The following is a 19,496-nucleotide window of genomic DNA, read 5'->3' as shown; positions in this document are numbered from 1 at the left end:
TAAATAAAGATTTTAAAATATGGAATACAAATTTGAGAAGTTATAGTTTTATATATTTTTAAATTTGGAAATATAATTATATGTATGCATGTATGTATATTTGATTCTATAGTCAGGGGCGAAGGGGAACTATGCCCTCTCCTTAAAAATCCCTATAATCCTTATTTATATTCCACTTGTATTTTGACTTTTGATAGCTTTTAGCCCCTTAATCTTGTTCCTATATAATGTTAATATATTCTATGTACAATATATATATATATATGTATATATATTTCTCTGTGTGCATATACATATATATATACATAGCTTTTTTCTTGTACATATGCATAGCACATACCCTTATACTAGTGTATATTAAATACTTAGGGTCTGTTTACTTTTTTTGGATTTTGATATGAGGAAAGTTGGTCAATGGGACTTTGGTTCCCACTAACCAAGAAACCAATGTTCTTGCTTTAGGTCAAGTATCAAAAATGGTACTCAAAAGTCACCATTAGGATAAAAGATTTTAATTTCTCAGTTATCGCATTAATAGATTTGGGCGTAGATATAAATTGCATTAGAGAAGGGATTGTCCCCTCCAAATATTTTGAGAAAACATCTCAACAGGTGAATGCCGCTAATGGAAGAAAACTATGAATAAAATATAAAATCCCTACAGCCCATATCTGTAATCAGGGTACCTGCTTAAAATCTACCTTCCTTATGATTAAAGACTTAAAGCAAGAAGTAATTTTGGGAACACCTTTCTTGCTATCGATCATTCCCTACCAAATAGATTCTACAAGGATCACTACTACCATAGGAGAAATAATAGTCACCTATAAATTTTGCCAAAAACCAAAAATCACTACAATAAACACCTTAAAAGAAAGCTTGAAGGGTAAAGTCAAGTTTATCTTTGAACTACAAACAAAGATAAAAGAAAAGAAGCTAATTAAGGTGCTAAATGACCCAAAAACCCAGTTGGTAATTAAAAATTTCCAGACAAAAATAGGAAAAGAAATATGCATTGAAACCCCTAGCGCATTCTGGCACAGAAAAAGAACATATGGTGGATCTTCCATATGAAGAAGGATTTAATGAAGCTAAAATCCCAATGAAGGCCAAACCAATTCAAATGAAAAGCAGATTATTGGAAATCTATAAGAAAGAAATTTAAGAATTATTAGATAAAGGTCTAATTAGGCCGAGTAAGTCTCCATGGAGTTAGAATGTCGAAAATGTCACAGAAATCGAGAGAGGAACCATTAAACAAAGCCTTAAGATGGATTAGATACCTAATTCCCAATAAGTAGGATTTAATAAAAAGATTATATGATGCAGAAATATTCTCTAAATTTGACCTAAAGTCAAGATATTGGCAAATTTTAGTAAATGAAAAGGATAGATATAAAATTGCCTTTACAGTTCCTTTTGGGCATTATGAATGGAATGTTATGCCCATCGGCTTAAAAAATGCTCCTTCAGAATTCCAAAGAATTATGAATGAAATTTTTACCCTGTACACTCAATTTATAATAGTGTACATAGATGATGTGTTGATTTATTCCCCATCACTAAAATCTCATTGGAAACACCTGAATATCTTTTTAAAGGTAATGAAAGAAAATGGATTGGCAACATCCGCCAGAAAATGAAACTTTTTCAAACCGAAATTAGATTTTTAGGATATCAAATCTCAAAGGGAAAGATAACACCTATTCAAAGGGTAATATAGAGTTTGCTGATAAATTTCCTGATGAAATCAGTGAAAAAACTCAACACCAGAGATTTAGGTAGTCTAAATTATGTGGCAGACTACTATAAAGATTTGGCTAGAGATCGCCAATTACTACAAAAAAAACTTAGAAAAAGTCCTCCAAAATGGAATGAACAATTCACTCAAATAGTGAAAAGAATAAAACAAAGGGTAAAAACCCTTCCTTGCCTTAATATTCCTCACCCTAAAGTCTCAAAGATAGTAGAAACAGATGCCATCGAACTAGGGTATGGAGGGATTTTGAAGCAAAATAAAGATGGGAAGGAAGAAATTATTCGATTTACCTCTGGAACTTGGAATGACACCCAATAGAAATATTCCACCATAAAGAAAAAAATGCTTGGTATTGTCCTATGCATCACTAAATTTCAAAGTGATTTGATAAACCAGCATTTTACTTTGAAAATTGATTGTAAATCGGCAAAAGAAATTTTGGAAAAACATGTTAAAAACCTGGTTTCAAAACAGATTTTCACCCGATGGCAAGCAATTTTATCAGTTTTTGATTTTGATATTAAATATATTAAAGGTTATGATAATGCTATGCATGATTTTCTAACTAGGGAATTCCTTCAAGGCAATCTAATCGAAGATGGCCAGCAGAAGACCAAGTCTTCTAACAAGTCCTAATTCGAGGAAATCCAGACAGACCAATGAGTCCAATCCAAGATCTTATCAGATCAGATCAAGTTCTGGGACTAATCAGTCCCCCTCATTATTCCCTTAATAAGGGATCCTTCTCTGGCATCCGACAGGGCTAATTCAAGCCAATACATCACCTACTCCCACCGATTTTGTGGTAACTGTTTCTCGAGAGGAAGCCTCTTCTATTTCTTCTCATGCTAATCCAGAAGGGGCACTCTAGCATTTGGCTCTCACCTACTCCACCGATTTTACAGTATGTGGTCTAAACAAAGATAAACAATATTATGAAGAAATCCATCTACACACAGGCTCTGCGAGAATCTAGCACTATTACGGAGACCCAAACAAGACAGAATTAGCATATTCCAAGCTTGTAATAGTAAAATTTATGACAAAGGCAGCCTGGGGCAATTCCAGTAAACCCAGATTCATCACCAAGCCCATTGACAGAAGACCTAGGATGTTCAATTATTGGGGTTATCAAGATGCTTGGTACAAGGTTTTCTTGTTACAAAACTCCGTTTCAGACATTCATGGTTCATCAGATTTTCAGAAGAATTCCAGGGTCCCTATCCTGACTGGGCATGTGTGGTGGACCACATGGGGAGCCTTAGACAACATCTTTCCCCACCAAGAGTTAATTGAAAAATATAGAGCTTTTGGGAAAGGGAAAAGTTACTTAGAATTTGACCATGTAAAACAATTTGAATTCTTTAAAACTTTTCGTCTTCCATGGATATTAAAATGGAAATACCATTTTGATGTCTCTCAGATGCCTCCAACCATTGATAGAATCATTGAAATCAAGTGGTGGGATAAATTTGATCTCACTAAGACCCTAAAGCCATCAACAGACGAAGATGGCATCTTTCAGCTTCTCTTTGAATCGTATATGGACAAGCTCTGAAGCAAGTTTCCTAACTTAGACCCCTTGGAGCTCAAAGATATGTCTCTCCGCTTTGCTAAACAAATGAAAGAGAAAAGTAATCTCAAAGGACTTAGAGACGGAAAGCATCTGGTCACTTATCCCTCACTAGGGATAATTATTAGAAAACTGTTGAGAGATTCTCTTCTATCCTCAATAGTAAAAGAAGATCAATAATGCAAAAGTATCATCAGTTGGTCCTAATAGGATAAAAGAGAAAAGATAAGGTCAAAAGAAAGCATCTCAGTTATTTAGATGCTCAAAAGAAAAGTCCAAAAGGAATCTTAATCATAGAGGCCTTCAGGATAAGCTCGAATAAAGTAGTTCTTCTTTGCCTTTCTCCAGAATCCTCGGAAGCCTCTATAAAAGGAACGCTTCCTCCAGTTCTCAGTGTGCAATGCTTTCTAGTGCAAAAATTTCAAGTAAAAGAAGAGTCCAATAGTCTTATTTTCCTTATAAGTGTCTGTAGTAAGGATTGTTGTAAAACTTTCTAAGTGTTATTGTACTTGTGAGAAAGTGTAAAAGTGTGTTGTTTTCAAAGTATTTCCCATCTCCTTCTGTAAGTACTATCGGTAATATCTTTTCGTTAGGTTGCTTTCCTACTATTTTTGGTTTTCTCTGCATATTTCCGTCGTTTTGGTTTTCCCTACATATTGATACTCTGCATATAGCATATATATATATATCTATATTCACTGTTAATATTCACTAGTACTATTCACTATTACTGTTCACTTCTACTGTTCACACTGAAATTGGTATCAGAGCCATTGATCCCTATCTAACCTTCCTTCTCCTGTACCTACCTTATTAGGATCCTCTTAACTAGATACTTTGTAGAACCTTTGGATAGAACCCAAAGATTGTAGTTTCTTCGGGGATATCACTTGGCTAGAACCCAAGTTGGACAACCTAGACACCTGCCAGTTTCACCAAGGCTAGAACCCTTGAACCAAGGTCGAAGTCATGTTTAGGCCGTGAAGAATTGAAGGCCGCTACAGTTGACTGACCATTAATTGGTGAAGTGAAAGGATAAGATGGAGAAACTATTTAGGACAACCTCTAGTGTAAAAGAAAACCCTGATGAGAGTAGTACTAGTTTGTCCCTGACAAAATTGATGCCGATAAAAAATACAAAAGAAATAAACTATAGTAATATAGAAAAATCCTTACATAGTTGGACCATACCCAAGGTTGCACCCTCGAAAAGAACTGTAGCTATAAGAAACGAATCAGAAACCATTCCCCTTATAAATAGACGAGTAATAAAACTATATAAAGAAGCTTGATTGTCATTTTATACGCTTTGGCTTAATCCAAGTAGCCATAAAACCATTAACAAGATCAGGTCTCCAAACAACAACTTTAGTTTGTTTGATAGACTCAAGACGCAATAAGTTCAACGATTCCTTATTAGGAATCATAGAAGGAAGTCTTCACCAAGGTCCTATCTATTTCAATGCCTTTCAGTGTCACTAACGGACCCAGGGATACATGAAGCCTTAACCCTTAGGTTGTAGACCCAAGGTTTCAACATGAAACCAGAATCAAAAAACGTAGCGTTAGTCTACAGGGTCTACTTTAAGACCATGGATACTATTTGCCATAATACAAGGATCATAGAAACGAGGGGAATGACTACCTTATTTCAGACCAACACTAGGAATAATGTTACCATTCCTAGGCAAATCACATGGAAGGATGTGAAATTACCAGATAATTGGTCAATAGATAGAATTGAACCTCCCAAACCCATGGAGTCAACTGAATTAGCTTATGTATTCAGTTAACAGGATGAATCTGTAGAGCTAAAGTTCAGAAGAACCTCGACTTCATCAAGGATCTCATATTCTGAACCTATGGAGGTAAGGTCTTCTTATCCCAGAAGATCTGTTGATCTATCAGAACCATTGTGTCCTCTTCCTGGTGTAATATATGCCACATATGAAACACCGATAGCAGACACTCCACCTTCGGATTATCATACAACTCCAAAATGTAATTCGTCAGTGAAATCTTATGAGCCCATAGAGGCAGATTTCAAAATCAATACCCTAGAATTTTAGATAGACAAAGATCTAATAAGATTATATTTTAATTCTCAACCAATAAAGAGAAAATGGTTTTTTAAAAAATTCTCTAAAGAAAAGAGAGATTGTATTAGAGAAGAGTGGTACGAGGATATGAAGATAGTAAAGGAAAATATTCCTTTTTGGGAATGGTTCTCAAGACAGAACCAATTTAGAACCATGAGACCCCCTATGGAAGATTTAGAATTATGTGTAATAGAAAAACTTTCTAGAGCATGGAAGACTGATTCTGAGAAAATAATAGAATCTATTCATCCACCTTTAGAAGCAATCAAGGTAGGGAAAGATGAACTAATTGCAAACCCAATAAAAAAATTCAACAACAATAAAAGAATTCGAAAAGGTCATTCCTGAACACTGCTCTCAAATTATAGAAAAAAATAATTATACAAATATATGCCTTAATGTTCTATGCAAACAAACTTATAGAATAGAAAACCTTTTAAGTTCTTTAGAGGTTTCTAGAACCATGAGCAAAAGGGAAAAACCTATGGCAGTAATGTCAAGTTTCCCGACTGATATGAAGATACAAACTCCTTTAGATTTATCAAAGGTAAGCTACAAGGAGATATCTACAAAGTTAATCTCCTCTTCAAAATGGGAAAAATGAGAGACATCTAGACCTTCTGAAGTTGAGAAGGGCACAAAATCTTGGTTAACAACCAGATTAATTTCTCCCTTAAAATGGGAAAAGGGAGAAAATGCCAACTTTCTCAAAATAAAGAAGGTAGAAAAGGCCTCAGACTCTCACTCGGTAAATTTACTAAGTGAGGAAGAGGGCTGTGAAAATGCAGAATCGATTAAAGATTTAGAAGAATATTTAGCAGAGATAAATAAGATCTCTTATCAAAGCAAGAAGCCTTATTACCCTAGGCATACACCGATTGATTTATTATTTGAAGAACCAGTTAAGCTTCAAGTTGGCTATAATTGGAATAACTTTGAATGGAATTTAGATGAAAAATCTGAATATCACATGACGATGTATGCTAGAGCTAGTAAATTAGCAGGGAATGATGAAAAGGATATTGCCACAGTAATCACTGAGTCCTTTACAGGACAATTAAAGGGCTGGTGGTATAACTACTTGACCGAAATAGAAAAAGAATTCATCCTAAATTCTCTCAAAAGAGACACTGATGGCAAAAGGGTCTTAAGCTAAGGCCAACCTATTCAGGATGCCACCACAATACTAATTCTCAACATTCTTAGTCATTTTATAGGCGAATCATAAAATATGAATGAAAGGTTAAGTGAACAATTAATAAATCTAAGATGTAAAACACTATCTAATTTTAGATGGTATAAAGACGTTTTTTTGTCTAAAGTACACAAACTCCCCGACTCCAGGTAGAGTTATTGGAAATAATAGTTTATCTCTGGTCTTCATCTAGTATTTGCGGAAAAGGTAAGAAATCACCTTAGAAATATAGGAGGTGGTAGAATGCTATACCCACATTATACATTCAGGTACTAAGTTCAAATAATTAAACAAGTTGGATTAGAACTGTGTAATGATCTACGTCTAAAGAAGCAAATTAAGAAAGAAAAGGCTGACTCTAAAAGAGAGTTAGGAGATTTCTGTTACCAATTTAGAATGGATCCTGAGCCGTCTTGTTCGAAACCAGTTCACAGAAAAAAGAAATCGAAATTTTACAAAAAAGAAAGAAGAGAAAAGAAATAGGAAATCAAACTTTTCTAAAAGCAAAGAAAACAAAAGGCTCACTTGTTTTAAGTGTGGGAAAAATGGACATTACACTAATAAGTGTTTCAAAAATACAAAAAAGGTGAATGAATTAGGAGAATCAGAGGAGGAAGAACAATCAAAAAGAGAGTCCTCAACCTCTTCAAAAGAGTGTTGCGCGAATGGAGTATGCACTTGCAAAAATGAGACAACAGAAGAAGAAGATTCAGGGGAAATTAATGTATTGACCCTAGATGAAGAACACCTCTTAGAAATTCTGGAGGAAATTCCTGATTAGGAATTAAGAAAAAAGCATCTATCGTTGGCCCTCCAAAATAAAGAAAAAGAAAATAAGGAAAAGGCTAAAAAGCCATTTGAAGCCAAGAATATAATTTCATATAGTGAGATTATGAAAAAAGCTCAAGTAAGAAATTCTCGACCTCCTACCCTGAATGATCTCAGGCACGAGGTCAATGAGCTCAAAAGGGAGATAAAAACCCTAAAAAATAGGGACGATTAACTAGAATATGAGAAATTCTGGTCGAAACAATTTGAAAAATCTTCAGAATTAGAACCCACAGAATTTGTTGGAGAAGATGAAGAGTTCATATGCTCTATCGGAGAAGTCAAGTATATATATATATATGTGTGTGTGTGTGTGTGTGTGTGTGTGTGTGTGTGTATGTAAGTATGTATGTATATATGTATGTATATATATACCTTTTTCTTGCACATATGCATAGCACATACCCTTATACTAGTGTATATTAAATACTTAGGGTCTGTTTATTTTTTTAGATTTTGATACGGGGAAAGTTGGCCAATGGGACTTTGGTTCCCATTAACCAAGAGACCAATTTTCTTCCCATTGAATAACTTTTCCATTTGGGGGGAAGTTGTCAACATTTGATGGGACAAAATTGCCCTTTTGAATAATGTTTTTATAGCTAAAATGGTTATTGTCTTATTTATCTAGGAAATAAAAGAACATGGGTAAATGTACTTACCCAAGTAAGCGTTTCTTGGAAAATACTTACCCGGATAAGTGCATTTACTAAAAAGTGAATGGGGCTTTAGAGTATATTTGCATATAAAATAACCAAGTGTTTGACACCAAACATGAGCTTATATTAATTGTGAATGCCTATTTGGCCAATATTTTACATATTTAGATATATATTATAGATTTTTCTCAATTCTTTTGGGGCCATTGTTTAGCAGGGGTGAGCATGGGTTAGTTCGGTTCGATTCTATGGCAGAACCTTGAACCTACCCTATAAGGGTTGATTCTATGTTTTTGGAATTGGAACCTACCCTGTGAAGGTTAGTTCCAGGGTTGGTTATGAACTTGGTGGTTCTGGAGTTGGTTCCAGGGTTTACCTATGGAACCTTTTCTTTCTTTACTCCCCCTTCAAAATAAAAAGAAAAAGAAGCATGTCCTTTAAAAGTTTGATTTTCAATAAATATAATATATAATTTAAAATTTATATTATTTTTTATTGATTAATAAGTAACTTAATATATTGCTTATCATTATATGGTTTAAAACTTATAATTTAAGTGTAAATTTTATAAATATTACCTTTTACATTACTTATTGTACACATTCCAATATTAAAATGAAAACAAATGATCAAATAAGTTAATTAAGTCAATGGTTAAGTGAGACCATGGCCTTTGTAACCATGAATGATTGGGTTCAAATCTTCACATTCCCAAAAGTATTTTGGGGTTTATTTCAAAGCAAGTTTGGTTCCACGGCAGGTTACACCAAAGTGAGACCATGGCCTTCTCTATTAGTTTAGAAAAGGCTTCATAAAGCAAAGGATGACCTTGTCTTTCACCAGTCTTTTGGTGACCCCAAGTACCAGACTGGTGTTCTGGGGCACACCAATGGGGCGGGAATCATATTCCTCGTCCCCGACCCTGACTCTGAAATTAACCCTGATCCTCATCAGGGTTAAAATTTGTCCTCCATCCCCGATCCCCGGTGGGGATGGGTTTCCCGCAGGGACCTGAGTCCCCGAATTTTTTTAGATAATAGTATTTTTTTTTGAAAAAAAAATTTACATAGTATAAATAAACAATTAAATTATAAATAATGTTTTAAATATGTTTTTATATATAGAAATAATATAATATATATATTTAATATAAATAACATTATATATATATATATATATAACCCTGACCCCGATCGGGGATTCCTATTAATCCCCATCCCTGTCCCTACCCCACCAAAACAATCCCCATCCCCGACTTGATGGGGTCAGCGAAGTTGGGTCCTCGTCGGGGATGGGGAAAATTGCCATCCCTATTGAGAATCACATGGACCCGTTCATCAGGGATCTGGTAAATGTCCCTCAGTATCTCTCCACAACTATCACTAATAGGCTAGGGGTGGATTCGAGCCGAGCTGAGCTAAATACTTGGCTATTCGAGCTTGGCTTGCTGAAATAGTCTTAGGTTCAAGCTAGAGACTTGAGCTCGAGCTTGGCTCGGTTCAAAGCTTGCAAGTTCGAGCTTAGCTCGGCTTGAGCTCGACTACAAGCCAAAATTTTATCTAAAAAATAAAAATTATGCATATAAAAATATATATTTTTTTTATTTTACATACAACAAAATAAGAATTATAAAAATTATTTATTATCTTTATTATAATTTTTTTTTATTTTACATACAAAAAGTAAGAGTTATAAAAATTATTTACTATTATACATAAAAATAAAAATATTATTATATATAATAAAAATTATTTATTATATATATATATTTATTTATTTATATGTATATGTATGTATGTATGTATATAATAAAAAAATATTTATTTATTATACTAGTCCGAGCTTCACTAGGCTCGAGCTTGACTTGATTAGCAAACGAGCCTATGTATCAGGCTTGAGCTTGGCTTGAAGCTTGGTTTAAACTGAGCTGAGCCGAGCTTTTCATGAGCCAAGCTTGAATGCTCGTGAGAAACTTGGCTCGTGGCCACCCCTATGAACTTGTGGCCTGTCTGAGTTGTCTTGGCTTTGGAGATAACTGCTCCTGTTTTGGAGTTGTCCCAAATGTTTTTTTTTTCTTTTTTGTATAATTTCCCATCTTTATCATGGTTAATAAAATTTACCTTATTTTTTTAGAAAAAGCAAGAACAAAGATTTACCTTATTTTTCAAGAGGAATGAGTACAACCATGGTGGAATCCTCTAGAGGCTTTAAAGAAGACCGGGGGAGGGGGGGGGGGGTAAGTTAATAAGAATGGAAAACAAAGCTGATTGAGAGCATCTTTTCGTCCACCTGATCCATGCTTCTCCAATCCCTTTCAGCCTCATGATATTTCACAAACAGTTCCAGTCAACTCTATCATAAGCATTCTCAAGGTCTAACATGCAAATCACCCATTTAGAGCATTTCCATTACAACATAAGAGATAGCTTAACTGTTATATGTATATGTATGTATGAATGCATATAATAAAAAATTATTTATTTATTATACTAGGCTTGTGAGCCTCACAAGCCGAGCTTCACTAGGCTCGAGCTTGACTTGATTAGCAAACGAGCCTATGTATTAGGCTTGAACTCGGCTTGAAGCTTGGTTTAAACTGAGCTGAGCTGAGCTTTTCATGAGCCGAGCTTGAATGCTCATGAGAAGCTTGGCTCGTGGCCACCCCTATGAACTTGTGGCCTGTCTGAGTTGTCTTGGCTTTGGAGATAACTTCTCCTGTTTTGGAGTTGCCCCAAATTTACCTTATTTTTCAAGAGGAATGAGTACAACCATGGTGGAATCCTCTATAGAGGCTTTAAAGAAGACGGGGGGGGGGGGGGGGGAGGGATAAGTTAATAAGAATGGAAAACAAAGCTGATTGAGAGCATCTTTTCGTCCACCTGATCCATGTTTCTCCAATCCCTTTCAGCCTCTTCGCAAACAGTTCCAGTCAACTCTATCATAAGCCTTCTCAAGGTCTAACATGCAAATCACCCGTTTAGAGCATTTCCTTTACAGCATAAGAGATAGCTTAACTGTTATTCTCATACTGGATTATGCTTACATACCAAGTTAAAAGAATGACTAATATAATTGGATGGTGGAAAAACAATTGGATCTGTTAGAATAGATGAATGATGATATATGAAAACTTCCTCCCCCCCTCCCTCCCTCCCGTTTAACTCTCTTTCCCAAAAAAGCATCCACTCATTAACTCTTTTGATTATGGGTGCCTCCAAACCCATGTCAATACGTATCCAAATCCTTATTTGACATGCCAGCACATCTGTGGCCAATGTTTTAAAACATGGAGGCGTGATGCGAGGCGTTCTGCTATATAGAGGCGTGAGTAGCCTCCTTAAGAGGAGGGGGATGAGGAGGAAGAAGAGGAAGGGAGATCTCATTTTTTCTTTATTTTTAATAAAATTTTTGTATGTTAAGAAGAAAATGAAGATGCATGACACTAGTTGAAGGGGGGGCGGGTCTTTTCTTCCCTTCCCTTCCCTTTCCTTTTCTTTTCTTTCATTTTATCTTTTTTTTTTTCTCTCTTTCTTTCTTTTTCTTTACCTTCCCTTCCCTTTCCTTTCTTTTTTTTTTTCCTTTTTCTTTCTTTTTACATGAGGTGTACTTGAGATGTACGCCTCAGCACGCCTCATGAAAAAAAACGTATGAGGTGTATGCCTCTAGCACTTGAAGCGTATGGCTCAAAGGTGTCAGAACCTCTAGCATACACCTCAGGGTGTTTTGGGGGCGCTTGCCTGGAGGCACGCCTCTAGGCATACGCCTCCCACTCCTTTCAAAACACTGTCTGTGGCCTGTTTCCTGTAGTGGACCCTGCATCCCCTACCAGATCACAAGGAAAAAAAAACAGAGTTGATAATATATGAAACCAAGTCTCTTTTGCAGGATGAAAGAACTTTCTATACATAACTTCTAATAGACCTTCTGGTTTCATTTCTTAGTTGAGTCTTTTACCCTTTTTTGGGCAGGATCAAAGAACCTTCTAGTAATAAGATGCAAATTGAGACCTGAAGCATATAACTTGTTTTTTTTTTTGTGTGTGTGTTTCATAGTTGATTTATCCAGGTGGCTATAAAATGTATAGCATCAATTCAATTATAAATCTGAATGAATTTTTAACCCTCAATGTTTATGTCTGTCATTATGCTAAGTTGCTTCTTAGATTGATTACTTCTTTAAGTTCCAATGTTCCATACAGGGACTCTATATGTTCTTTACTACAAAATTGGAAACTCTTTGTTAGAATTACTTCAAAGACATTTGTCGAAGGTTAACGATTGTGACTCTAGTTCCATACAGGGACTCTATGTTATAGGCCCGGGTGTAGGATCTCGTTACGGGGCGGTTTGTGGGGAAAACTCCTTGCCTTCCCTTGCCCTTCGCCTTGCGAGTTGACCCTATGGTGGCAGACTGAGGGGTGATTTGTTCAAGAGATCACCTAACTTTCCTTGCTCTCTTTCTTGACTGAAATTTCGATACCTTTATTGAATAAAATCCGCTCCTTAAATAGGGGATTACAAGAGGGTTTCCGTCTTGTATTTGGCTAAGGTAGTCCCTCTCTTATCGCAACTTAAACTTCTATCGAAACTCAAACTCCTACTTCTAAGAGGAACACAGAAATAGGGGATAAGGGAAAGGTACAGCTGGCGTTGGCGAGCAGGGCTGCTGTGGCCGGATAAGTGTGAGCCCACCCGGATGAGCTGTTGTGTGGGCCCCACTCTTCCGCTGGAGCGTGTGTCTCACCCTGCTGCTGTTGTGAGGTGCGTGCTATTGCCGTGTGGTGCGTGCCACTGCTGTGTGGTGCGCGCTACTGTCGAGTGCTGTTGCCGTGCGGTGCGTGCTGCTGCCGGGCGGTGCGTACCGCTAGGCGTGTGGCTGGCAGACTGTACCGCGGTGCGTGCAGCTTGTGTTGCGGTGCGCTGCCGGGTGGTGCGTGCTGCTAGGACAATGAGCTTGTCCTCAAGCTCGAGGTCGAGGTAGGCATTGTGTAGGTCGGTCCAGGGAATTCATGTTAGACAGTTTTGTATGCCCTTAGCTTCAATCATTTTGATGTACTTTTGTTATTTAGTGGAAATAAATAAAGTGCATGTTTGATTCATGTTGTTTGGTTTAATTCTGTGTAAAACCCTAAAACTGGACATTTGTAGAGACTGATGTTAGTTTTAAATGTTCACAGCCGTTGGATAAGTCTGGGGAGATTTATCCTGCCAAGGCTGATACTGGTGTGCCACCAAGTGTTGGGATGGCCTGTCTCAGCCATCAGGGTAAGACCCGAGGCACATACAGCATGGGATTACTTGAATCCTTGAACCGGACCAGATTTCCAGTCTTGCCCTGGACCTTGGAGATAGATGGGCAAAACTGGAAAGTTACACCTGACCCCTAGACTCGATTATGACACTTCACTAGGTGCTGGATCAGGCTGCCTTTGATATGCCAATCAGTGAGATCCTTAGTGGGGACCAAAACCTGGGTATGTTGGGGCAGTTTGAGAATTCATCTGAGTGGGTGGTCATAGTGACAGAATCGGCCACTTTGTCGGACAAAGGGTAATGATCGGGAATGCACTCTCTCTGATGGAAACCAAACTGCCGGCAGTTGATTTCAATCGTTGGAATTTTGTTTTTGCAAAATTAATATATTTACATATATATGTACGGTTTCAAAATGTTTGCAAATGGTTTTAATTCCCGGGATCCATGTGAGAGGAGAGTGCGGCACTGTTCCTTGCAGCCGAGGGAGAGGTCCTCTCTTGTCGGGCAGTGCTTGATCATTAAGGGCTGAGAGGTTAAGTGTAAGACCATTTAGGATAATACCTGATGGGCTAATCTTGCACCTGCCCACAGTCCCTGGGTTTTTATAAGATGGCTTGGCCCAGGGACCACTTAATGTAAGTGTTGGGCCCATAGGGTTCATACGATGGACTCAAGGGGTTCATTGAGATTTTCAGTGAATTTGGCTGGGCCTTGTATTAAAGGCTGGGCCGAACCCATGTGGCTGGTGTGTAGATCAATGCTTGGGTCCCACGCCATACAAAGAAGCCCAACTGAGCAGCAGATTGGAAACTAATTAAACACTGAATACTTAATGGGCCAAAAGCCCATTTCGAGGTGGGCTGATATGATCACCCATCAATGGGGCGAATTTGAGATTGAAGTTAGCAAAAAGGATTGGGCTCTTAGCCTTATCCACTCTTAGAGACCAAATTCAAATCAGATTTGAATCTGGTAACCTCCTGATAAGATCAGGAGTAAGCTAACTCTATCTGGGAAAAGGATTAAGATTATCCCCTATCCAAATACTGATTTGGATTGGGATAACTCCTAATTAGGAGATTTCTTAATCAAGAAGAAAAGAGAGGAGAATTTCGAATGAACCAAGAGAGGGAAATCAGATTTCGATCCAAGAGGTTCTGGTAAGCAAGAAAGGTTCCTGCGAATTGAGATTAGATCTCATTCTCTCCAGAAAAGAAAACAATTCAGTTTTTTCGTTTCTGGAAATCTCCTCCTGCCGCTGCCATCTGCATTGTTGCAAGATTTGATCTTTGCAGAAAAGAAAGTCAAGAAACCAGTTCTTGACATCAGTCTTGCAAGAAAGACTGAAAGAATTCAGTGTTTAGTACATCCAGGGGATTCTTGTGAAGGATCCAGTGTGTAGGACGCACCCTGCTGGTTCTGTTCCATCCACAGTTGTGTCATCTTCAGCAGGGACAGATCTTGGAGCATTCTTTGGGCGTGAACACCAACTTTGGGAGATACTGCTTCTCCGGATCAGGTATAATCCTCCCATTTATCTTTTGGTACAGATCTGGTTTGATTAGGGTTCAAGTAGATCCTTGAATATTGTATTCTAAATTCAGGGAATATGATTCCCAGTTGGGAGAAGGTAGGAAATTTTTGAAATTCGCCCCACCCATTCCGCAACCTTTATGGCGTCCATTAGATGGATCCTACCATTCTTTCAATTCAAGTGGCCTCCGCTGATGGTAGTCCGTCCCAGTTTACTAGAACCTCGAAGGTGCCCTGATTGATGTGTGACCGGACAAGAGCTCTAGGTTGGAGGATGGGTCTATTGTCCTTGAGAGGGGGTAGAGGAGGCACTTGTGTTGGGGGAGTCCCTGTAAAAGGCTTTAGTAGGGACACATGGAAGACATCATGGATTTTGCTGTGCTCTGGTAGTTCAAGTTGATAGGCAACCTTCCCGATCTATCGAAGAACCTTGAAGGGCCTGTAAAACCTTGGTGTCAGCTTTTGGGGGCCCCGTCGCCTGAGGGAGAGCTGCCGGTAGGGCTGGAGCTTTAGCCAAACGAATTGTCCTGGCTGGAAGGTGACCTCGCGGCGATGCTGATCGTAGGCTATCTTCATGCGTGCCTATGCCTGCTGTAAACGTAAGGAGACTTCAGCTAGTAGGGCATTGCGGTCTTGGAGACTGCGGTCTACTTCTTCCAACCGTGTTGAACCCGGTTTGTAGGAGAGAAGACGAGGAGGGTCTCGTCCATACACCATGCGGAAGGGAGTCATGCCAAGGGACGAGTGGTAGGATGTGTTATAGCAGTATTCGGCCCAAGGAAGGCAGTCCACCCAGCGTCGTGGTTGGTCCCCTACAAAGCAACAGAGGTACATTTCTATGGTGCGATTGACAACCTCCGTTTGCCCATCCGTCTATGGATGATAGGCGGAGGAAAAGGCTAGGGTCGTGCCCTGTAATCTGAATAGCTCCTTCCAGAAGGTGCTAGTGAAGACTGCATCCCTATCACTGACGATGGACTCGGGCAGCCCATGTAGGCGGAAGATGTGTGTGAAAAAGGTGTGGACCACAGAAACTGCGTTGTAGGGGTGGGACAATGGAATGAAATGAGCATATTTGGAGAAGTGGTCCACCACTACGAATAAGATGGATTTCCCACCGACTTTAGGCAAGCCATCAACGAAGTCCATAGAGATATCGGCCCAGATCTGCGTTGGGAGTGAAAGAGGCTGCAAGAGACTTGCTGGGTGTAAGTTCTCCCACTTTTGTTGCTGACATACAGAGCAGTTCTGGATGAAATCCCTAACTGAGCCTCGCATACCATGCCAATGAAAATCTACACGGACATGGTGTAACGTCTTTTGAACCCCTTCATGGGTGGCGTTGTGGATGCTGGCGAGGATAGCTGGAATCAAGGGACAATTTGTTGGGAGATATACCCTTCCTTTGTACAACACAAGTCCCTTGTGCACGGTCCAGTTTGGTTTGGTCGTGCCAGACTGCAATTCTTGCACTAGGTCTCTCCACGTTGGTGATTGGGGCAACACACTCCTTAGGTCCTTCAGTAGGGTCACGCGGGGCTGGGACACCGCACAGAGGTGTGCCATGTCCTCTTCACGCCTAGACAGCGCATCAGCAGCCCGGTTAGAGGCTCCCGCCTTGTGGTCTATGCGGAAGTCAAACCCTAGTAGCTTGCTTGCCCAGTGCTGTTGGGGTGGAGTAGTAAGCCGCTGCTCTAGAAGGTATTTGAGGCTGTAGTGATCTGTCTTGACAACGAAGGGCCTGCCCCACAAACACGGCCTCCAGTGCTGGACGGCCTTGGCCAGTCCGATCAATTCGCGCTCGTAGGCTGGTAGCTTGAGGTGCCGATCTGCTAGTTTGTGGCTGAAGAAGGCTATGGGGTGTTCTTGTTGTTGCAGTACTGCGCCGATGCCTATGCCTATGCCAGACGCATCACACTCCACCGTAAATTCTTGGTCAAAGTTTGGTAGTTGCAGCACGGGGGTAGTGAAGAGTGCGTCCCTTAGGTTTGTGAAGGCGGTGTTAGCTGCTTCATCCCATTGAAATGCATTCTTCTTCAACATCTTGGTTAATGGGGCCGCCAGGAGTCCATAGTCCCTTACAAACTTGCGGTAGTATCCTGTGAGCCCCAAGAACCCGCGGAGAGCCCTAATGGTCTGAGGCTTGGGCCACTCCCGAATGGCTTGACTCTTGGAATTATCTACCGAGACTCCTTCCCTGCTGACTATATGGCCTAGGTAAAGGACCTGCGGCTCTTCGAAGGAGCACTTGGTTTGTTTTAGGAAGAGCTTGTGTTGTCGGAGCAGCTCCAGAACTGTCCTTAGGTGACAAACGTGCTCCACCCATGAAGTATTGTAAATTAAGATGTCGTCAAAAAATACTAGGACGAACCTGTGGAGGTGGGGCCGAAATACCTCGTTCATCAGGGCCTGGAAGGTAGATGGGGCATTGGTGAGACCAAAAGAAATGGCCAGGAATTCAAGGTGGCCGTGATGCGTTCGGAAGGCTGTTTTCTCCACATCTTTAGGGGCCATTTGGACCTGGAAGTAACCTGACCTGAGATCCAGCTTAGAAAAGTACTGAGACCCGTGGAACTCATATAGCAATTCGTCTACCACCGGATCGAGAACTTGTCCTTGATGGTTCTACTGTTGAGCTCCCTGTAGTCCACACAAAATCTCCGGGTGCCGTCTTGCTTTGGCACCAACAAGACTGGTGAAGAGAATGAAGAGTGGCTGGGGCGTATGATTCCCTGTTCTAGCATCTCTGTACACTGCCTCACGACAACGGGTCCTGCCCCTGGTATTAAGGGAATCCGGTGGTCACACGACCGGCCAGGTGGAAGGCCCTTCGGCTTTGAGAACACGCCTGAAAAATCGGCAAGAAGCCTCTCCATCTTTGCAGTGTGCAAGGCGTTGCCATGGAGAGTATGCACCTGTGGTTTTCTTGCTCTCATCTTGGTCTCTTTCCAGGTGACCCGTTTCCCATGTAAGTCAAATGTCATGGTCAAGGCACTGAAATCCCATAGGATAGGGCCGAGGGTGATGAGCCACTTAATTCCCAACACTATGTCGAACTCGTCTAGGGTCAGTACAAACAGATCTGCGAGGAGTGGTTCAGAATCCACCTGGATTTGGACGCTTCGGCAGATCCCTGGACTGTGAAATCTCTCCCCATTTGCTACAGCCACCTGGAGCTGCGGTCTATCTTCCATTGGTAGCTTCAGTTGGAGCGTAGCCTGCTTGCTGATGAAGTTGTGGGTGCTCCCTGAGTCAACCAGAATCCGTACCTGCTTTCCTGCCACCTGGGCCTGCAGCTGCATGGTTTGGGAGTTTTGGACTCCAGTGATGGCATGGAGGGAGATCTCGGGTTCTAGTGCCGCCTGTTCCTCTTCTTCCTCCTCCAGCTCGTCTACTAGAAGGTAGAATAACCGTTTGCAACGGTGGCCGGCTGAGTACAACTCGTCATAGTTGAAGCATTGGCCCTTGGCTCGGCGCTCTGCCATCTCGGCCCTGGATAAGCGTCTGATGGGAGGTGCTGTCGTGCTGCTACCCATGATGGTTGCAGATTGTGTAGTGTTGTTGGTGGAAGGGCAATGTTCCCTATTAGCGGCCATCGAAGGCCCTCCTACGGTAGACCTTGGGTTTGCCCAAGTCAATGCGGGACGCCCCATGTTGGACGCCCTCGGCTGATCTGCAGTTTCCACTTGAAGGCTCGGGCCAGATTCATTGCTGTGACCAAGTTGGGTGGGCTCTGCATCTCCACATCAATTCTCAGAGGTTCAGATAGGCCGGCTGTGAACATATCCACCTGCTGGTCTGGCCGAACTGAAGAGGCTCTGGCGAGAAGGGTCTGAAACTGCCGCTGATACTTCGCGACGGTCCCGGTCTGCTTGAGGTTAATGAGCTCCCCCAAGGGGTTGCTCGTTAATGGGGGCCCGAACCGGAGGAGGCAATATGACTTGAACCGTCCCCAACTAAGGCCTGGTTCTTCCTGCTCCACTCGGTAGAACCAGAGCTGTGCTTCCTCGGTCAAGTGGAATGCTGCCAGGCTGACCTTGTCCTTCTCTTCCGTGCGCTGATTGCGGAAGAGTTGCTCACAGCGGTACAACCATCCAAGTGGGTCACCGCTGCCGCTATATGAGGGGAACTCCAGATGACTGTATTTGGGTATGATTGCTGCTGTCGGTGTGTCGTTTTGTCGCTCACCGGAGCCCTCTGTCCGATCTGGGCGGCGGCTGTGGTTAGTGGCTGCCCCTTCAGGGCTCCCTTCCCTAGTTGAGAAGTATAACTCCAATAGACGCTGAAGTTCCCTGACATCCTCTTTAACTTCTCTCACCTCCGCGTGATTTTCCACGAGATGGTGTTCCAGCTCGTGAACCTTGGACGATAGCTGCTCCATGTCGCCCATGACGCTTGCCTCTGATACCAAAATATTATGGGCCCGGGCGTAGGATCTCGTCACGGGGCAGTTTGTGGGGAAAACTCCTTGCCTTCCCTTGCCCTTCGCCTTGCGAGTTGACCCTATGGTGGCGGACTGAGGGGTGATTTGTTCAAGAGATCACCTAACTCTCCTTGCTCTCTTTCTTGACTGAAATTTCGATACCTTTATTGAA

Source organism: Nelumbo nucifera, chromosome 1, assembly GCF_055504915.1.
Source record: "Nelumbo nucifera cultivar China Antique chromosome 1, China Antique-T2T, whole genome shotgun sequence".
In the NCBI taxonomy this organism is placed as follows: Eukaryota; Viridiplantae; Streptophyta; class Magnoliopsida; order Proteales; family Nelumbonaceae; genus Nelumbo; species Nelumbo nucifera.
This window is presented reverse-complemented; position numbering follows the sequence as displayed.